At 39.9% G+C, this 23,028-nt stretch overlaps 1 long non-coding RNA gene and 2 pseudogenes across 1 annotated transcript in view; 2 read left to right on the top strand and 1 right to left on the bottom strand.

The window, feature by feature from the left end:
• Nucleotides 1-18,588, top strand: part of LOC143649354 (uncharacterized) — a 66,307-nt gene extending 47,719 nt beyond the window's left edge. The window contains exon 4 of the long non-coding RNA XR_013158954.1: nucleotides 18,465-18,588. This is a non-coding gene — a long non-coding RNA (uncharacterized LOC143649354). The remainder of the gene's footprint in view (nucleotides 1-18,464) is intronic.
• LOC143650897 (COX assembly mitochondrial protein homolog pseudogene) lies at nucleotides 123-13,408 on the top strand (annotated as a pseudogene).
• A 1,933-nt stretch (nucleotides 18,589-20,521) lies between the features above and the next one.
• Nucleotides 20,522-21,537, bottom strand: LOC143650995 (glyceraldehyde-3-phosphate dehydrogenase pseudogene; annotated as a pseudogene).
• Nucleotides 21,538-23,028: the final 1,491 nt, after the last annotated feature.

The raw sequence follows: 23,028 nt of genomic DNA, 5'->3' as shown, positions 1-23,028 counted from the left end.
CTCTTTCTTCTCCTCTTTCTCAGGCAGGAAGCTCCAGATGGCTGCATGTGTCACCAAGAGCAGGCCTTCCCCTCCTGTGGAGAGCAGCTGCCGAATGACTACCACCTTTTCTGCTCACCAAGATGAGGCTCAACCACAGAGAATATCATCTTAGATATGTCAAAAAAAGATGTTTTGATCCCTAGGATAATGAGAGAGAAGGCAAGAGAAAGAGATGTTCTGAACACATTCCATATGTTACCAAATGTTGTGAGGACTCTGAAGTTCTTATGGCAATAAAATTCAGGAAATAAAATTCTGCACTGAAAGAATATCTAACTGCTTACTATGATGATCCAGCCTTTTACAAAGAGTGCAAAATGGAATACCTGAAGTGAAGAATTCAGAAAAACTGGAATACCTACTACCAGAAGGCTACAGGAGCTTCCCACAAGTATGGAGGCAAATATACAAATGATACTTAAGAACTGAAATACTTACACAAAGCACAATCACCCAAAATATGGGATCAAAATAAGGAAGTGTCTTTGCTTTATCTTATATTATGGAAATATCCATTTTAACTGATATGAAGATCTTCTTAAAAAATTGAGAGAGAGCTTAAAATATTTACAGTAAGCAGTCTGAGAGATCCATCAACAAGAGACCTACTTTACAGGAATTACTAAAGTGAGTTCTGTAAGTTGAAAGTAAAAGACAAGACAGAGGCTTGAAGTGCTGTGAAGAAATGAAAATCACTACTAAGGATAATTAAAAAAACAAATTCAAAACCCAATAGTACTGTATCCTCAATATTCAGCTCTAATTTTTAGTTCATATAAGAATCAGAATGCAAATGAACAAGGAAAGGCAAATTTTCTGACAATGGACATGCAAAATATGAAGTGGTAAAGTGGGATAAAAACAACATAAAGAGGGAAACAGAGGGATATGGAGAAGAGAACACATGCTATTGAAGCAAGGTGGTGTCTTTTCAAATTAGTAGGTTATAGATATAAATTGTATAATGTAAGTCCCAGGGTAACTACAAAGAAGGTATTTTAAACATTTATAGAAACACAAATGAGAAAGCAATCAGTCTGATATATCACAAAAGATCAACTATAGAGAAAAGGGGGTTACAGTATAGGAAAAGAGACATGAAAAATGATATGAAATATAAAAACCAAAGGACAAAATGCTTAAAATAAGTACTGCCTTTACAGTAAGAACACTGAATGTTAACGAAGTAAACTCCCCAATCAAAGACAATGATTGGCAGAATGGATAAAAAAGCATGATCCAACTACATGTTGTTTATAAGACACTCACCATAGACCCAAAGACACAAATAGGTTGAAAGTGAAAGGATGGGAAAGGTATTTCATGAAAAGAATAACCCAAAAAGAGCAGGAATAATTATACCAACGTCACACAAAATAGACTTTAAGGCAAAAGCTATTATAAGAGACAAACAAGGACAGAACATATTAATAAAAGGAGCAATCCACGAAGAAGAAATAACAACCATAAGTATTTATGCCTCTAACCATGATGCCCCCAAATACATGAGCAAATATGGGCAAAACTGAAGGGAGCTATAGGTGTCTCTATAATTGTTGGACACTGCACTGCAACGCCCTCAGCAATAGACAATGGAACATCTAGACAAAAGGTCAATGAGAAAACAGAGAACTTGAATATCATAATGAATGAAATAGACCTAATACACATATACAGAACGTTTCACACTGAAACAGCAGAATATACATTTTTCACTAATGCACATGGATCATTCTCCAGAATAAACCGCAGGTCATAAAACAAGGATCATAAAACAAGTCTCAATAAACTTTAAAAGATTGAAAGTATACAAAGGATCTCCTCTGAGCATAATGAAATGAAACTGGATACCAAAATAGACAGAAAACTGGAAAATCCACAAATATATGGAAGTTAAATAGCACACTCTTAAATAATCAGTAGGTCAAAGAAGAAATTGCAAGACAAATCAGTAATATCTTAAAATGAATGAAAACAAGAACATAACATATCAAAATTTATGGGATGCCGAGTGATTTGGACAGTGAATAAACAAGTATTTGCAAAGTCCTCTTGGCAGAATGAGGAGAAAGAGGGAAATATTCAACTTTCCCATTTAGAGAATTTCTGATATTCTTGCAAGCAATTGGGACAACCAAATCAATAGGCAGAGCCTTCAATCTTGGGGTTCCCGTCTATGAAACTTATTCCTGCAAAGAATAGGTTAAGCCTACTTAAAATTAGGCCTAGGAGTCACACCCAGAGAACCTCCTTTGTTGCTCAGACATGGCCTCTCTGTCTCTAAGCCGACATGGTAAGTGAACTCACTGCCCTCCCCCCCAACACTTCCGCATAGGACATGACTCCCAGAGGTGTAAATCTCCCTGGAAATGTGGGGCAGAAATCCCAGGATGAGATGGGATCTGGCATCACGGGATTGAGCAAACCTTCTCAACCAAAAGGAGAAAGAGAGAAATGAGAAAAAAAAAGTGTCAGTGGCTGAGAGATTTCAGAGTCGAGAGGTTATCCTGGAGGTTACTCTTCTGCATTATATAGATATTCCCTTTTTAGTTTATAGTATATTGGAGTGAGAGGGAAGTACCTGAAACTGTTGAGCTGTGTTCCAGTAGCCTTGTTTCTTGAAAATGATTGTATAATGATATGGCTTTTACAATGTGATTGGATGATTGTGAAAACCTTGTGTCTGATGCTCCTTTTATTTAGAGTATGGATGGATTAGTAAAAACTAAAGATAACAAATAATAGGAAGAACAAAGATTAAAATAAATTGGGTAGATGGAAATACTAGTGGTCAATGAGAGGGAGGGTAAGGGGTATTGTATGTATGAGTTTTTCTTTTTTATTTTTTTTTCCTGGAGTGATGCAAAAGTTCAAAAAATGATCATGGTGATGAATACAAAACTATGTAATGATATTGTGAACCATTGATTGTACACCATGTATGGAATGTTTGTATGTTAATTTTTATCAATAAAAATATTTTTTAAAGTAAAAAAAAAGTTATGAGGTGCAGTGACAGTAGTGCTGAGAGAAAAATTTAGAGCCCTAAACAATTACATTTAAGAAGAATGAGTTAAAATCAAAGATATAACTGCACACCTGGAGGAACTAGAAAAAGAACAGCAAACTGAACCCAAAGCAAGCAGAAGGAAAGAAGTAACAAGGATTAGAGCGTAAATAAATGAAATTGAGAATTGAAAAAGCAAAAGAAATAATTAACAAAATGAAAATTTGGTTCCTTGAAAAGATCAATAAAACTGACAAACCCTTAGCTAGTCTGACAAAAAGAAAGAGAAGTTGCAAATAAATAAAATCAGAAATGAGAAGAGGGACATTACTACTGACCTTGCAGAAATGTTAAGGCTCATGAGAAGATACTATGAACAGCTAACTGTATACCAACAAATTAGACAACCCAGATGAAATGCAAAATTCCTAGAAATGCACAAAGAACCTACACTGACTCTACAAGAAATAGAAGACTTCAACAGATCAATTACAAATAAACAGATTGACTCAGTCATTAAAAACCTCCCAACAGTGGGCAGGCCACGGTGGCTCAGCAGGTAAGAGTGCTTGCCTGCCATGCCCAAGGACCCGGGTTCGATTCCCGGTGCCTGCCCATGTAAAAAAAAAAAAAACCTCCCAACAAGGAAAGGCCCAGGACCAGATGGATTCACAGGTGAATTCTACCATCATTCCAAGAATAACTAATACCAAACCTACTCAAATCCTTCCAAAAAATTGAAGAGGCAGAAACCCTACCTAATTCATTCTATGAAGAGAACTTCACCTTAATACCAAAGCCAGATAAAGACAATACACAAAAAGAAAATTATAGATCAAATTTCTCTTATAAATATAGATGCAAAAATACTCAACAAAGCACTTGCAAATCAAACCCAATAGTACACCAAAGGAATTAAACATCATTATCAAGTTGGTTTTATCCTAGGTATGCAAGGTGGTTTAACATAACAAGATCAATTGATATAAAACATCACATCAACAAAATGAAAGGAAAAGACCACACAATCAGCTCAATTGATGCAGAAAAGGCATTTGACAAAATCTAGTATCCTATCTTGATAAAAACATTTAGAAAAACAAGAACAGAAGGAAACATCCTCCACCTGATAAAGAGCATATAGGAAAAACTCACAGGTAATATTATATACATGGTGAAAGACTGAAAGCTTTCCTTCTAACATCTGGAAAAAGACAAGAATGCCCACTATCACTACTGTTATTCAATATTGTAATGGATGTTCTAGCCAGAGTAGTTAGGCAAGAAAAATAATTAAAAGGCATCCATGTTGGAAAGAAAGAAGTAAAACTTTCACTGTTTGCAGATGATCTGATCCTATATACAGAAAGTCCTAAAAATTAACAACAAAGCTACTAGAGCTAATAAACAAATTCATCAAAGTGGCAGGGTACAAGAGCAACATGTCAAAAATCAGTAGTGCTTCTATACACTAGCATGAGCAAGAGGAAAAGGAACTTAAGGAAAAAATCCATTTACAATTTTTTAAAATAAAAGAATAAAATATCTAAGAGCAAATTTAATCAAGAATATAAATGACTTGTACACAGGAAACTGCAAAACATTGCTAAAAGAAATCAAAGACCTAATTAAATGGAAAGACATTCCACGTTCATTGATTGGAAGACTAAATATCACTAAGCTGTTCAATTCCACACAAAATGATTGATAGATCCAATGCAATCCCAATCAAAATCCCAATAGCTTACTTTGTAGAAATAGAAAAAACAATTATCAAATATATTTCAAAGGGCAAGGGGTCTTGAAATAGCCAAAAATATCTTTAAAAGAAAGATTTTTTTAAAAAACATGTTTTTAAAAAAGATTAACTCAAAATGGATCAAAGACCTAAATATAAGAGCCAGGAATACAAAACTCCTAGAAGAAAATGTAGGGAAGCATCTTCAGAATCTTGTGTTGGGCAATAGTTTCTTAGACGTTACCCCCAAAGCACAAGCAATGAAGGAAAAAAAAAATACAAGGGACCACCTAAAAATAAAAATTTGTGCATCAAAGTACTTTTTTTCATGACTGTGCAAAACAACCAACTCATTGGAAGAAAATATTTGGAAACCATATATCTGATAAGCATTTAATATCCAGAATATATAAAGAAATCCTATAACTCAACAATTAAATGACAAATAACTCAATTTCGAAATGGGCAAAAACGTTGAATAACAGTTCTTCAAAGAAGATAAACAAAAGGTTTAAAAGCACATAAAAAGATGCACAACATCACTAGCTATCAGGTGAATGGCAGCGCATTATTGTGAGTGTCGCTAACATTGCTTGTTATGAATGGGAACGCAGTTCAAAGGGAAAGTTTGGGGGTGTGTATGTTACTAGAGCGCAAATCAGAAGATAAAATCTAGGACTATAAACACAGTGAACCCTGTTATGGACGATGGACTGGGGTTAATACTGTAAGAATCTTCTTTCATGACGTATACAAATTTACAACTCTATTCAATATGTTAATGTTATATGGGGGGAAATACACCTAATGTAAACTATAGATGATACTCAGTGGTACCACTTTAATATTCCTTCATCAGTTGTAACAATGGAATCACACTAATGCAAAGTGTCAACCTTAGGGGGTTATATGAGAACTCTCTTTTTTATGACTTTTCTGTAAACCTACAACTTCTCTAATTAAAAATAACTAATAATTAAAAAGTCATTATGCTAAGTAAAATAAAAGGACTGAATAAATAGAGCAGTGGATTTGGGGACTTTTACTTTATTGTTAATGTATTATTCCTTATTCAGCTACTTGAAAATATGTATTGAGCACTTATTCTGAGTCAGACACTTATTCAAGTAAGAAGATAATAAGTACTGTTATGTCTCAGGATGTATTTTAAATGTTATCATATTTATTACCTGAAATGGTTCAGAATTATCATAAGGATTAGAAAAGATAAATATTATTATTATTATTGTTATTGTTATTGTTATTATCCTGCCTTCATACTTCTGAGTGCCAAGTGTCAGAGGATTCGAAAGACCTTCTCAATAACATGTAGTTGAGAAGCAGATACCAGGCAGGGCTTAAGAACATAGAATCTACTGTCCTGTGAGTTAGGATCAAATTCTGCCTCTTCTACATGACCTCAAGCAAGTGGCAGCATCTTTTGCTGTGGTTTCCACATTGGTAAATGGAGAAAATATTAGCTCCTTCCTCACAAGGGTTGTTATGAAAATTAAATAAAAATTACCAGTAAGATAATATAGTTTCTGGCAACTGGTAAGTTTTTTGGGGAACCGAACCTGGGTCCTCTGGCATGGCAGGTAAGCATTCTTGCCTGCTGAGCCACCGTGGCCCACCCTACTGGCAAGTTCTTAATAAGTATTCACCATTATCATCAAACTCAGTCTTCTGATGCCAGAGCCTCTACCAAGCTTCCTCTGTCCATAACTTCTCTTTGATTCCACTTTGCTCAGAATTTTTGCCCCCTCTGAGTAGAGCATTTATATTTCAAACTCTCAAATTCTACTGGAAATTCTGACTAGGCTAATCTAACCTGTTGTGGTGCAAGCTTTAGACTTGTCCAAGCCATGAACCAATACAGTCTTACAAGTGTTTCACTTTCCAGAGGAAAAACTTTTATTTTCTAAGCTCATTCATCCTCCCACATGAAAATTAAACCACCTGGAACTCTGATAGCATGATAGTATTTTCATTGAAGCTCTATGGTTTTTGTTTATATAGTAGACATAAAGTTTGCTTCTAAGAACTGGACAAGATTTAATATGCACATAGACAAGGATCCCTTGAAAATTCATTTTAAAAAAAGTTTGGTTTACTTTAGTTGTGTTGAAGTAAAAGAACTTCTGTGGTTCCATCTTCACACTGACCCTTTAGCCAGCATTTAGTCAGTATACATCTCCTGCACACTTATCTTATGTTGAGCCCTGCAACAAATACTGGAGATTCAAAGATAAATAAGTGGTTTCTGGCATTGCAGCCAAAGGGAACCTGGAGAGGCAGCTGCCCTGTGAATAGGTATCCACATGTTCCTATGAGTTGTCTTGTTTGAAGAAATCTGATTTGGAAGGAGCATTCAAAAATTGCATACAGAGCTCACTTCCTTTGGTGCTTTAAGCAAGTTGATGGTGCCAAGAAACTGATCATTCTCACAGAACTAATGACCATTATAGCAAAGACAGAGAGAATTTGTCCCTGCCAAATGGGGGTGTGGGGAGGGAGAGAATGCAGCCTTGTGTCTAAAATGAGGCGACACTTTGGCCAGGTGTTGAACCCATGTGAGGTTCACAGAATGTCCTGCAGTAGGGACTCTCAAGCCCAAGTCTGTGTTCTCTTGGCAAAATAGCAACTTTCTGCTTCAAAGTAAATAGGCTTAAAGAGCTTATGGAAATAGTTCTGAAGGATGCTTGGCTATCCAAAAGCTCTTATAAAACAACGTTTTGATAAGTTAAGTGTGAAAGAATCAGGAACAGATGGGTTAAACTTCCCACAGAGTACTCAGGGCTTAACAATTAACCAGAAGAAAAAGGCTTTAAAAAGGGAAGGAGGGAAACCATGTTTGGGGATTTTCTGTGTCAAAACCCTTGAGGAAGGGTTTGGGATGTTCTGTCAAATACCTGACTCTATAAGTTCCTTTATGTTCTACTATATATCTATGGAACCTACTTCAAATGAAATTAAGTTTGCATGCTGACACAGTCCTCTCTAGAATATGAACCATGAAAAAATGCAATCGGATGCCCCTTAGTTGTATAGATCTGTTTCTAGTGGACACTCTGTAGACCACTGTTTCCATGAGTTGTTAAGCTTCCATGGCCTTGCTCATATCATCTCCTCTGCCAAGGAGGTCCTACATTGCTAGATTAAATGCCTCATCTCCCTCAAGGCCACCTCCAGTGCCAACTCCCATGCAACATTTTCTTTGACCCTCCTTCAACTAGGTCTCTCACACAGCCTGACAAATGCACTTCCTATTGAATGACTCCAGAGAGTTATCACCACAGCAAATGCCAAAGAATGTTGTCCACAAACTAAAGAATGAGCAAAGGCCAATGAGTATGTCCAAGAACTAAGCACTCCACTACCACCTAACTGCACAACTCCAGCACAAAGTGTTAGCATTGCATTCTATGCACAACAAAGTACAGTGTGCATGATACCTCCTGAGAGTGTGCAAAAAGTCAGCCTGCTGCACTTATTCATGGTCCTATTTCCCCTACTTAGCCATTTTCACTAATGGCTGTGCTACCCAGGACATATCAGGAGCAGAAGCCCATACCTGAAGTTTGAAATGGAGAAAAGAAGTAGGATCTGTGGTTTCCATGGGAGAAACTAAGGTGATGAGTGGTTTACACATTGGCCCAAATTTAATCTAGGCAATATTTCCCAAAGTATATTCCATCAGACGCTTGAGCTATTAATAAAAATAAGATTCCATGCTCAAATTAATTTGATATTTTCCAAAATTTCTTAGCGCATGGATGCAGATACTATTTTGCATTGTGACTTTCCAAACTGAGATTGGAACGGAAATAATTAGGTATAAGCTCATTTGGCCATGGAACCTATTTTTATAAAGCATCCTTGTGGCTTTCTGAGAAACACAGAAAACAAGAGAAACATGAGATTTCCTGCCATTTTACAAGTAAATGTCATAACACCTCACCTCAATCTGATTGCCTTGCATCAAGCCCATAATAGTTAACTCTGCAACAATTGTCTTTAATGTGAGGTCTATGAATGGGTTACAGGAAGTTTATGAATAAACTGAAATTTCATGCCAAATTGCACTAGTGTATGTATTCTGGGGCCCTCAGATTTGAGGAGGAGTTCGAGACAGGAGGAAGGCAAAGTCTTCTCCCAAGCCCCTCTAACAAACACTGGTTCGATGGAGGTGGGGAGAAGGATACTTTTATTCCCAGGTAGATGGGGTACAGAAACAGGCTCAAGAACAAACATTTATCTTAATACTCATCCCCTGGTCTGCACTATGTACGTTCCTCATTTGGCCCAGAGACCTCTTTGAGGCAGAGTGTGGACTTTCTGCTTTGAAAGGTCTTCTTGGGCACCTCGGCTTCTCATGAGAACTCTGGTTTCTAAGGCCCTAGCTCTTCCATTCTACCAAAACGCTGGCTAGAGAAGGCATGGATGGCAAATCCATCAGAAGGGCCCCTAAATGCCTTCAGGCATCACAGAAATGGACCTCATTGTACAGGAAAAGAATCCAAGAAAAAATGAGGGAGTTCAAAAGATCAAGATGCATTTTCATTGATCTTGGACTTGTAAGAGCTAAAACATCAATCACAGTCATTTAAAAATTCCTATTAATGGTCCAGAGAGCTGGGCCTCCCATATGGTTTGTCTTTGTAACATTTGGTCTTGGGCATCTCTTTAGAATCAGTATGAGAATTTGTCAGTGTCAAATTCAGAGCTGTGCATGCTGCCTCACTCCCAACCAGCAGAGTAAGGGAGGGAAGGAGGAACATGAGTTTAAAATCATACTCCAGGACATTGAGTATTTGGAACTCAGCTTAGGGGCTGGAGGACTGAAAAGTCTTGACTCCTGGGAGAAAGCAGAAAGCTGAAGCAAGACTCAGTCAGACCAAGAGGAAGATCTAGGTTGAACATTAGAACAATAGTGAGGAAGCAGGACATCTGTAAAGGAATTCTGCCCTGTTCCATTATTCCAGAAGTTCTAGTGGTCCAGGGGCAAGTCTAGCCCTGACGCTCCCCTAATAGGGAAAGAGTGGGAATTTGAAGAGCTACATGACTAGGACAAATCAGTGGGAAATTGAAAGAGCACCAAGAGACACAGCCCAAAGGAAAAAGGCCTTCAGAACTGCTCCCTCTTCTGCCCTCACTGAAGCAATGCAATGCACAACAACTTATTGCAGGAGAGGAAAGCCCAGGGTTGTACTGTCCAATATGGAAGCCGCTAGCCATGTATGACAACTAAGGATTTGAAGTGGCTGGGACAAACTTGAAATGTGCTGTGAATGTAAAATAAACAACGGATTCAAAGACTTAGACTGATAGAAGTAGGTAAAATACAGCATTATTAATTTTATATTGATGACATTTTACAGTAATAATTGTTTGGATATATTGGGTTAAATAAACTACATTACTGAAATTAATTTCTCCTTTCTACTTTATTAATGCAGCTGCTAAGATATTTTAAATTACATATGTGGGTTGCATATTTCTATTGGACAGAGCTGTTTCAGGGAATGGCTAAACCTGTCCTTTCGGGGAGACAGACTTCCCCTCCATGTCCCCTCCCCAACTCACCACACACACACCCTGAACTCTGAAAGAACTGCTGGCTGCTGAGAGGCTCACTGAGGTGGAACACTCATCACTGGAAAATAGGAGGGTTGGGTTCTAGTCTTGGTTCTGTTATAACCTCCACATGGCCATTAATAAAAATGCTCAGCCACTGAGAGTCTCAGAGTTTCCTCAATGGAAGTATAAATCCAATTCCAAATTCATAAGATAGCTGTAAGGATCACATGAGATAAATGTGAAAGTGCTTTTAAAAATACTAATATTCTTCCTCCTGCTTCAGATAAGTCCTGAGACCTAAAGGGCCCAGCCTCTCCAGAACATCAGCTAGTTCCATCTCCCTACCCATATTATTGACAGCCCCTTCCAACATGAAAAAGTTAGAATGGCCATAGCCAAAACACCCTTAAAGGGAGGGATGGAAAGATCAAAGGTGACGGTGGAATTATACAGAGAAGGTAAAGTTTAATGAATGAATATGATTGCTGAATCATTAAATTGATACCTCTTTATTCTCTAGTATCTTAGAACAGCTAGAAGTGAAAAACCTAAAATTGTGGAATTGTAACCCATGTCAAACTCTGAAATCTGTTCTACAACTAATTGTGGTGCTATGCTTTGAAATTTATTGCTTTTTTGTATATATGGCATTTTTCACAAAAAAAGAGAAAAAATTGATTGTGACGATAAAAAAAATATTTATTCCTTCTAGCTTCCTATATTCTGGAGCAGCTAGAAGGAAAAATCTGAGAGGATCATTTGATAACCCATGACAAACTCTGGGATCTGTCCTGTAACTACTTGCTGACGAGTGCTTTGAAAACTATTGCTTTTTTCTTTCTTTGCTTTGTATATATGGTATACTATACAATTTTAAAAGTTTAAAAAAAAAAGTACTAATGTTCTATGCACAAATGCAAGCCTTTGTTACAGGCTCCTGCCAACTCCGGCTCTTTCTTTCTCTGGCTTTGAGGAACTCAGGAGAAGCACACTTGGGCCTGGGGAATCTGAGGTCTCTTGGCCTCCAGGTGCAGATGGAGATGGACTCTTGCAAAATCCTCCTGATGTGCTCTCTTCCCCCAGAACCCCCTCCTTCTAACCAGTCCTGCTGCTGTGAACTGAGGGTTATTTTATTTTTTTAATTCTCCTTATGTCACTCTCTCCCTGCTTTTACCAAAAATATGCATTTAAATAATGAGTTCATGAATGACAAAGAGCTCACCAACTTCTGACCCAGGGAGAAAGAAGAGGACATTGGGGTGGGCTCTTTACCTCCCTGTGGTCGAAGCCAGGGGACTAGGAGTCAGGCAAAACAAACAAAAGGTCTTAGTTGATGATAGAGTTGGAAAATTGCATGCTGTAGGGAGAAGAAAATGGGCACTATGCTACATGGAATACCTACAACCATTCCGAAGAAGCCCAAGCCATGTAAGCCAACTGAGCAGCAGGCCCAATGGTAGCCTCTTCTCTAGGCTCACGTCAAGAGTGGTCAAAGAGCAGCAACTTCAGCAACTACAGGTTCCTGGGGCCCATCACAGAGAGAAGACCCAGAGGAAGCTCGAACTAGAAACACTTGCTGTTTCTCATTAGGCCCAAGAAAGTTATTTTTTTTGTTGTTTTTCACTGACTATTTGGCAAATCCTGGGTGAAATGGCATCCTCTCTTCCCAGCGTCCTCAAAGCTACTTGTTTGTTTTTGCAATTGGCCATTTTACAAGTAGGGCTCACCGGCACTCGTACTGAGACCCGCCGCTGATGAGCATGTCACTCTGTTGACGTGAGGGACTGGGTAGGGTCGGCTGATGGCACACAGGCCCCGCCTGAGGGTGGCAGCACATTTCCCAGCTTTATTACAGATGGCTACTGCTTGCAGCTCTGCCAAGGAGCCTTGCGAGCCCTCTTCTCTCACTGTGCATTGACAGTCCCTCAGCCTAGTGTGACTTTGCTGCCGCTGGTGTCTCTTGCATCCCCTGCAACAATGCTTTTCAATGCCAACAAGTCCCACGCCATTTCATCAAACCTATTCTGGGAGAAGCTAAGTTTATACTTTCTAACTAGAGTGGCCATATGTTCCCAGATTTCCCGGAACAGTCCTAGTTTATGCCTAGTGTGCTGGTATAACAGTGTTCTCTTTTTGCTCTCAAAATTTCCCTAGCTTGGATGAAAAATTGAAAGGTCACTCTATTTCCAAGCTACGTTTTCTAAAGAGTGTTCTTTTGAATAGTGGAACCAGGAGATGCTCAGAGAAATAAGTTTGCTTAGGCAATACTTATTTGGAAGCACCTTACATGTTGTTTCAGAAAGTTACTGCTTATGTTAGCAAATAAAGGCTCTGAGAAATCCCTCAATAAAGATATCTGTTTAGCTTTGTTTAACCCATTATCGCTGATCCCTATTAAACCACAGTCTCTGATTTGTTTTCTGTTTGTTTGTTTGTTTTCTTTGTTTGTTTGTTTAGTCCCTGATTTTTAATAGACTCCTATTGACAGTTCTTGGGTAAAAGTTTGTAAAGTGCTTTCTGAAGTATGAGACCCAACATCCTGCTCTTCCCAGCTAGCACCTCTCAAAGACAGAACTCTGGGGAGAAGTACATGATCTTCTGTAGGGTGGATGATGCCTTTGGCAAATTATCCGTGTTGGTCATAACCGTATTGTTGAACTAAAACTCAGGCATGTTCAGGCACAGGGTCTAAAAATGAGACAGGATACTCAGAGTCAGAACAGACCTAAACAATCTGAGTTTTCTACCTCAGGCCCTGCCGCTCATCTCCCACATTGTCAGCCTCAGGACAGTTCTCAGCCACCTGCCAGCAGCATGTGGGGTCTGGCTCCACGAACCCACCCCTGCTTATCTCTGAAACCCTCCGGGGCAGCAATGCAGTCTTGTTGCTTTGTCCCACAGCCCAGCCGCGCTCCGGGGCAGCAATCAGCCACAAGGAGGCCAAGTGTTCAGGCGCAAAGGGAGCTCACACCATCCTTGCAGAGGCCTCCCTCCACGGGCTCAAAGCAGCCTCCTCTCTGACTCATGGAGTAGAGAAATGAATAACTGGATCCCACCCCCACACTTGTCATCACGGCCACAGAAACAAACCACAACCTGCTGTAGTTCTGACAAACCTAGGTGTCTAAAAGACTAAAGACTTGTTCTGTTGCACAGTGCCCTGCACATAGGATGCATCTTTAGGCATTACAGCCTGAAGATGCTTATAGCCTGGAGACCTAGATATTTGTTTTACTCAACCACAAATTTAGGATTGTTTCTTTCTGATGGATCTTTTATTTCTCCATTCAAAACCATCAATGCTAAAGGAGAGTCTCCAGGCTTTGAATTCTTTTTTCTATTTGTTACAGGATTGGTCATGGTCTTCCAGGCCATCATTAATATTCCTCTGAAATCTCACATGATGCGCAGGTGATGTGCACCGTCATCCACTTATTTTGTGGCTGCCCCAGGACCCTCAGTGGGAAGGTAGAGACAGAAGGGGACTCTGAGCATTTCTAAGTATAAATAGTGGATGATAGGGACACTGTGACCTAGAGGTCAGCCTCTGGCAACCCAGAGACTCTTATAACCTGTAAGATAACTTGATGACGTTGATTCAACCTAGCCTGGGGCCCAAGACATAGGTCTTCTTGGATCTTTGGGGGAATTTTTTCCTCTCACCCAAACTGGACACTGAATCACATGCCCCTGAGGAATGATTTCATAGAGCAGGACACTTCCTATCAAGCCATGCTGACTGCATCTTGGCCTTCTGAAAATCAAAGACTAAATTGGAATAATGAACTCTGTTCTTTGCATGACTCATTCCTGTAGTAATTCCTGGGAAGAACACTGAATGTGGCCAAACTGTTGAAAAATAAGGGCTGCAGGACTTCATGAAAAAGACAGGGTTGCTTCATTTTGAGAAGTGAAGGCTGAGGATGGTCTACAGGTTGCTATATGGAGATGGCATCTACATTTTCACTGAGGCTAGAATAAGAGAAAATGGGATTAGAAGATGATTTAGTTTGGTGGAAGGATGCTGAGAAAGATATCCTGAATGTGGGATGAATCATTCATTTTTTTTGTTCACAATCCATTTAATAAAAATGCATTATGTTTTAGACACTGTAAAGTATATGAAGACCTGGTAAATAGTTCCTGGTTCTTGAGGCACTCATTGGCTGGTTCAGTTAACAACATGCAAACAAATAATGGTTGTATTTGAGTGCTAACTCAGAGTGGGAAATGAGAGCCTGGAGGATGGAGCAAGTAATGGACATTTCTGAGCAGCATCTTGAAAATGGAGGCATTCCTCACATGAACAAGGTAGATAAGGGCATTACAGGCAGATTAAGTGAAATCTGCAAAAGTGAACAAGTGTAAAACAGCATGGTTTTAGTTAGCATGAAGTATAAATGGGGAAGTGGTGAGAGATGAGGCTGGTGCTAGATTATCTAAAGGCACTGAGGTGGACAAACCGAGGTCCCCACCATTCAATAACTCTAAGATCCGTGACCATTTTCCTCCAGGCTGTCACCAGCTTTTATACCATGAAATGATATAGCAGCTTTTATTAACCAGGTCAGAAGCTCAAAATGGAAGGTCAAACCCAAGCAGGAATGAGAAGCATGCTGATAGATTTCCCCGCCCAGCTTAAGAGGCTCTGTGTACTCACTGGAAACTTACTGCACTATGGGCCAGAGTAACATGTGTGTGTAAATATAACATATGTGTATATATATATATACACACACTCACCTTGTACTGTCCTAAAAGAAGCTCATGACTGCATTTTTCAGGTAAATGGATATTTTATAGGACCAAAGATGTCCCCATCCATAGAACTGATCATACTGGCTTTGGGTGCCTTAAGATATCATAATCATACCTAAATCCAGGCACCCATAGCAAGGCTGCCTGGATCTGAAGCATCCACAGAACCATGGTGCCACCCATCTGGTGAGGCAAAATGGGTGTGGGTTTCTGTGGGCCAAGATTAAGGTTTGCCATCAAAAGAGCAGCCTTTCCCACAAACGGGCCAGAACGAATTTAGCAGGCATGGCTTTATATAGCTCTGTAGGGAAAATGGCAGGGCCTGTGCTTTTCCATGAGCTAAGGCCTGGAGCAGAGGCTCCTGGCTGTCTTCAGAAGGAGCCAAGGCATCCAGCAACAGAAACACACTGAGTAACCGGAGCTGGTAAGAAATTGCTACAAGAACATCCTACCCTCTGACCCATGGTTTCTCTTAAATATTATCGGCAACTTTGGCTCAAAAGTCTTTGTTTTTGTTTGAAACACATGGTGGCTTCTCCTAAAGATAGCCAGAAATCATGTCTGTGCATTGAGAGCCCCAGATATAATCTTTTTCCTACATTGTTTCTCTGAACAATTTACTTTTTATTTATTCTGCTAGAAAATTCTCTACAAGCTCAATTTGATTGCCCTTGTATTGACAATTCTGTTGTAATCAGAATGAGTTTCATGGATTTCATACCCAGAAGGATCCCAAACTCGACTCCTAAACAGCGCTGCCATTGCTGTATTGAAAGTCTTCATAAATTTTGAGTATGACACTCCACATTTTCATTTTATACTGGACTCCACCAATTATGGTCCTTGACTGTAACCAATGGAAATAATGATCTCTTCCTTTTGAGTAACTTTTTTTTTACATTTTTCAAAGTGCTTTTACATCTGTTATTTTTCATCATCAGAAACGGTAATAGAGGAGACAGAAAAAGAGAAACAGTGATGAAGGAGATACAACCTTGAAATTAGAAGATACCTGAGTTCAAATCCAGACCCTTCACTTTTTAGTTACGTAATCCAGGAACAGTTCTTTAATTTCTCTGATCCTTAGCTTCATCTTCTTTAAAACAGCAATACTGCCTGATATACTAAAAGCATATTGATAATTACCTCAAATAATGCATGTGACAGGGTCTGATACCTGATAGATCCTGAATAAGTCTCAGTTTCCCTCTTCTGTCCCCCAACTCTCCCAATTTACAAAATATGAATATTGAAGCCAAGAGATTTACATGAGAAATCAAGGGTGTTATTCCAGATCCTCTGAGAAGTCAAGATGGGATTAAATGTGTGAAGATTTTATTAGGGAAAATCTGTGCATGAGAGAAGCAGAGAGGGAGCCAGAGAAAAGTTTTGAGAATCCTGAGAACAGAAAACAAATCTGACCCTGAGTGAAGGAAAGTAAGAAAGAAGGTTGGTGGAGACTTCCTAGGCTGCTGGGCCATCTAAGGAAGATGGACGAAGACTTTAAGGAGTCGCTGAGCAACCAGACTCAGCTGTCAGGAGAGTCCCACGTCTCCCACAACAGCTCCTGCCTTTGCTCTGTCCTTGGCTAGAGCAGCTCGTGGGTGGTGCGGCCTCATGCAAAGGAGACTGCTGATTTTATCGCTAGCATCTAGGTCTCTTGGTTACTTTTTTCCCCCTGTAGTTGGAGAACTGTGAGGCATGTGGTATGGATATTGAGTTGGCTGCAAAGCCAGATCCACCCTTGACCCTTACCTACAGGGAAGTCAACCAACCCAGTATCTTCTTGGGCCTTTTTTTTTTTTTTTGAATGCACAGAACATTCCTCTCCTTGGAATTAGAAATTCTGGCTGGCCTGGACACAGAGGGCTGGCCTTTCTGCTGAGGATACAGTTGTCCTGTCTTTATGAGGAAGCAAAACATTTCCCCAGAATGCTTCTGTCACTGCTCAACTCAACTCTCCCGGGTTTTTGAAATCCAAAAGAGGAGAATCATTCAGTCGTGGAGACATAATCCCTTCTATAACCCTTATCATGTAAGACTTTAAGGCTGATTCAAAGGAAGTTGTGCACAGAAATACCTTTTGCCTGAAATGATCCATGACATAATTTTTAAAGGCAAGAGAGAGAGGGGGACAAAAAGAAAGGGAAAGAGAGAGGGACAGAAGAGAAGGAGGAAAACATCAAAAAGCCACCATCTGCCTTACAAAGAAATTTCACATGCAACACTATCTTGGTACACTACTCTGAGTAGATGAAAATAGGACAGGTGATCTTATATCCATTTTAAAATGTGGTAACTGAGGTTCTAAAAGGTTAAAGCATTTGCCAAATTTCCATTGCTGATGAGAGGCAGAGATGGGATTCCAGCCCACGACTTCTGCTCTCCTTCCTGTAGACCTGGGTCTACACAACACCCATGACGTCCCTTAGGTGAAACAAAGAAAATGTCAGTCATTTCAGCAAGTCATCTGGCCACTCAGTGCCCTTCTTCAGCTCCACCCACTTCCTCCCAAGCTTTCTTGAGACTAAAGAGCCTTCTTTCTATACATAAGCACTGCCAATATATGTGGGAGGGAGAATGGGATCACAAAAACAGCACAAACTTAATTTATCAAGAGTAAGCAGATGGTGGGTGGGGAAGAAAGAAAAGAAGGAGGGAATAAGAAGTCTAGTCCTAATTAGGCATGAATAAAGGAGTGTTTTTAAAGTAAATTCAGTTTTACTTTATTATTTTTGCCTAAGTGAGATGTTAGTAGCAATTATTCAAAGATTTGCCTTAAGGCACAAAAATAATCATTAGTATATATTTCTCATTCATGCAAATATCCCTAATTCAGAATTTTTCATACTTAGACTAAAGTCCAGCTCTTAGTTTGATTTCTGATACACATTCAGAAAGATGAACAAAGTGAATTAGTGGGGTGGAATGCCAAGAATATGAGGGGAACTTGCTATTAACTCACTTGAATGAAAAATAAAAACCAATTATTCCATTTAGAAGCATGAATTATTTAACAAAAAAGGAGCACACACAATAAGTGAAAATTATTCACTAAAATCCCATGCAAAAGGAGGTAAGATTTAACATGGTTGAAAAAGTAGAATAAAATCAAATATCTTTTTTTAAATTGTGTTTACTTATTCCAAATACCTAATTCAGACCAGCTTTCTTATATTTTACTTCCTTCTTACCACCACCCACCAATTTTACACATACATACTCTGCCCACTTAGTCTAATTTGAAGAAACTTTACTGTTTGCATGACAAATTCATAAAAGCCTATTTCCACCCATTATGCCAAGTGAGAAAGTGTTTTCGTCTCTTTGTTTCCACAGAATCACAGAACCAAAGCTTCTACCCAATCTGGGAGTCACTTCAACAATATCCTTGGGAGATACTCCTTTGCCTCTGCAGGAACTCTTCAGAGACAGGAAGCCTCCTAATAGAATGGCTCCAACTTCGAAAATCATTTCTTTATGACATGTTGAAATTGACTTCACCTATTTGAAGATATTTATCATAGCATCTATTTGTCTCCTTTCCAGGTTAATCATAAACAGGTCTATCAAATTGACATGACAACTGTAAAGAGATTAATCCCATTTCTTTGAAACACGTAATCTGTCATTAGTCTTAAGTTTAGGACACTAATCTGAATCTGTTTTCCTCCTCTTTAAAATGGAGTTAATAATAGTATCTAATTCTTGGTTTGTGTTTCTCACCAATGTCTGGTATCTGCTCATCTTCTTGGGCACACAGCTGGGCTACGTTTCCCAGCCTCCCTTACAGGAAGGGGAGACCATGGGACTGAGTTCAGATAATGGAGAGTGGGCAGAAGTGATACAGGCCAGGCCTGCTCCCATCCACCCCCAAAATTCCTATGTGCCGTTCTCACACTTTCCTGTTCCCCTTCTGAATGGATGCAGAGGAGAATGGAGCCACAAGACAGAGAGAACCTGAGTTTATGTGTGACCGCATAGTGTGAAACATCCCCTCATCCCTGTTTCTCACCTCATCCAGACTAGTGTAAAACAGAGGCAAGACATAAATTTTTATTGTAGTAAGTCACTGAGATTTTAGTAGTTTCAGCAATAGGATTATAACTGCTAATAGGCTAGGCTAATATAGTCATGGAAAAATACATTGCCATGCCTTGAGTAAGCACCCAAGAAATAGTAGCTACCATCATTTTGCCATTGTCACTATCACCGACAGTACCTCTAGAATGACTACTGCAACTATTACTACAACTTCGAGTACTACTTCTACTACAACTACTACTTCTATTACTGCAACAGCTATTACTACAGCTAGTGCTAATACCACTCCTTCAACTACTACAGCCATCACTGCTACAACCACTAGCACAACTACAACTACCATGCTACTACGACTCCATTACTGCTACTATAATGAGTGCTACTGCTACTATTACAATTATTACAGAAAGTCTGATCAGAGTCCAGTGTACCTATTATCTCAATCTCTTCCATCCAGCTTGAAATTGAATCTGTTATTTGTGGAATCCCAAAATGCTTTAACTCATATTAAATTCCAGTCAACAACTCCAAAAACAAGAGGAAACAATAGGTTTCTTTTTATATGTGCCTCTTGCAATGTGGTTTCCCCCTTCTATACCTTCAAGTCTTGCATTTTTTGGAATTTTTAAGTAAGATAAACACACATCTCTGCTAAATTTTCTGATTTTAATTATGGCCCACTGTTGAAGTCTGCCAATATATTTTTAAGTCTTGATTCTGTCATTCAGTGTATTATTTTCCTCTCTCATCTCTTACATAAACTGAACATTTTTCTGAAGTGCAATTTATTTTCATAGAAATAGCTGATAAGGACATCAAAGAAGATAAGGCTAAGTGTAGAGCCCTGTGGGGAACCCCTGGAGGTTCTTTTCAGATTTCAGTACAGTTCAGTCATTAAGAGTATTTGCATTCTATAAATTCAAGCTCTGTTGTCATCCAATCCATGTCACACCATCTTATCCACAAAATATCTTGGACTTTGTCAAATGTCACATTACTAGTGTGACTAACTAATCTGTAGTATTTTTTTTTTAACATGGGCAGGCACCGGGAATCGAACCCGGGTCCTCTGGCGTGGGAGGCAAGCATTCTTGCCTGCTGAGCCACCGTGGCCTGCCCAATCTGTAGTATTTTCTCTCTCTCTCTTTTTGTTGGCTGGGTGTAATTTATTGATGGTACATGACAAGGCATGGCTCTCAGACCCTCTCCTTTTTTCAGGGGATCTCAGATGGAAGCTGTGGAGGATTGGTGATTCTCAGTGTTGGGGATTGAGTTGGGACCAGGATTTCCCAGTAGCTAACATAGTCTCTCTTCCTCTCATGCTGTCACTGGGGATGCTGGTCCAGGGGCTCTTACCCCTTGGAAGCCGTGTAGACCATAAAGTCCACCACCTTCTTGCTGTAACCACATTCATTGTCGTACCATGAAATGATCTTGACAAAGTGGTCACTGAGGGCAATGCCAGCACCAGCATCAAAACTGGAAGAGTGGGTGTCATTGTTAAAGTCGCAGGAGACAATCTGTTCTTCAGTGTTGCCCAAGATGCCCTTTAGAGGGCCCTCTTAAACCTGCTTCACCACTCTCTTGATGTCATCGTACTTCGACACTTTCTCCAGTCAGCAGGTCAGATCCCAACAGACTCACTGGGGGCGGGGATGCAGAAGGCCAGGTCACTGAGCTTCCCACTCAGCTCTGGAATGACCTTGCCCACTGCCTTGGCAGGATTGGTAGATGCAGGGATGTTGTTCTGGGCAGCCCGATGGCTGTCATACCACATTTTCCCGGAGGGGCATTCCACAGTCTTCTGGCTGGCAGTGATGGTGTGGCCGTTGGTCATGAGTCCCTCCACAATGCCAAAGTTGTCATGGATGACCTTGGCCGGGGCAGCCAGGCGGTGGTGCAGGAAGCATTGCTGATGAATCTTGAGGGAGTCGCCATACTTCTTATAGTTCACACCCATCACAAACAGGGGAGCATCAGCTGAAGGGGCAGAGATGATGACTCTTCTGGTGCCACCCTGCAAGTAAGTCCAGCTTTCTCCACGGTTGTGAAGACATCAGTGGACTCCACAACATATTCAGCACCAGCTTCACCCCATTTGCTGCTGGTGGGATCTTGCTCCTGGAAGATAGTAATAGGATTCCCATCAACGACAAGCTTCCCGTTCTCAACCTTGACGGTACCTTTGAATTTGTCATGGGTAGAATCACACTGGAACGGAAAGAATCACACTAGAACATGTAGACCAAGTAGTTGAGGTCAATGAAGGGTCACTGATGGCAACAACCTGCACTATGCTGGAGTTTCCAGCAGCCCTGGTGACCCCACACCCAGTATGGCCAAATCCGTTTATTCTGACCTTCACCATCGTGACTTCACCATCAGCACTGCAAGAAAGTATGAGGCTGTCTGTCTAGCAGGGAGGAGCAGGGAACCTGTAATTTTCTCTTAATTAATTATTTAGTAACTTTAACAAAAAAACAAAATGAGATTTGGTTGGAATTGCTTTGTCTTAAAGGCCCTGGGCTGACTCCTAGTAATCATTGTTTGTCTTTTCTAAGCTCTCAAATCATCTGCTTACTAATATATTCCAGAATTTTGCCTGGGATTGACCCCAAGTCTATAGTGTCTAAATTCTCTTCCTTCCAACTCCCCTTTACAAAATAACATTTGCCCTTTTCCAATTTTCTAGGACCTCTCTCAATATTCATTTCTTAATCATCATCATCTCTTCTAGAAGATTTCTAGAGCCCAAGATGTGATTCATCTGGATCTGATGACTTGAACTCAATAAAGTCTAAAGCTCAGCTCCCTTAGTCACAGAAATCACCTGTAGCTACCATAAGCTGTAACCATGACTACAAATAATCACAGAGCTAGGTCAGGAGACTTTATCTTATTTATGAAATACCTCCAGGCTGGGAAACCTGTGTGTTCACTCAGCTACGTGCTGAAGGTCTATTATGTGTCAGGCCCTTACCATGTACGCTGCATTTAATCCTATCCACAATACGATGGAAGCTTTCAGAGAAGAAAGTTGACCACGGTTATGCATTTAGAGTCAGGAGTCAAACCTATGTCCACCCAACTCCAAAACCTAGACTCTCCCCACTGAGCTAATGCTACCTCCTCTCTATGCTCTCATACTGTTTTCTCACCTTTCCTGGACTTCAGTTCCCTTTTAATTTTTTTCCATTTTATACATAACAGTATTAAGACACTTCTTCTTGGTGAAGAAAATGGGAACTTATTAGAAACTGAGGAGTTTTGTTTCCTCTCTTATCTATCATACATTATAAGCATCCACCAAATGACTGAGCAGGTTCTAAGCTTAGCAAAAGGGGCTTGAACATTTTTTCACAAAGTTCAGCTCATTCTGCACTTTTACCTTCTACCCCAACCTCATCTCGCATATTTAGCTTAAAATCCTCTTGGTCACGTTAATGAGTCTTGGTCCCGTTAATGAGTCTTGGTCCCTCTAGGCTCTCAGAATATACATTCTGCCCCTTATCAGAAGTCCACCTTTCTTCTATCTAGTAACTGTGTTTTGATACTTGCCCTCCTAAACATTAGGGCTCTTCCCATGTCCTTTTTTTTGTGCAGTACTAACCTTCAACTGGAAAATTCTTGCAAATACCCTACCCATCCTCCTCCAGACCCATGCTATGTTCTAGTAGAGTCATAAGCTAAAGACGTGGCTGAAATCTAACCATCCTTTAGTATTAGCTGATGGGCACTCCAAGTTTCACTTTACCTGGAGACATTTTCATCTTTTGAAGGGACTGATGAAGTGAGGTGCAGTGGTTCCAATAACAGCGTCTAAAGATGGATTTCCTGGTGCCAAACACTGAGTGCACCA

Source organism: Tamandua tetradactyla, chromosome 11, assembly GCF_023851605.1.
Source record: "Tamandua tetradactyla isolate mTamTet1 chromosome 11, mTamTet1.pri, whole genome shotgun sequence".
In the NCBI taxonomy this organism is placed as follows: Eukaryota; Metazoa; Chordata; class Mammalia; order Pilosa; family Myrmecophagidae; genus Tamandua; species Tamandua tetradactyla.
Note: the sequence above shows the minus strand (reverse complement) of the source record. Positions and strands in the feature narration are given on the sequence as shown.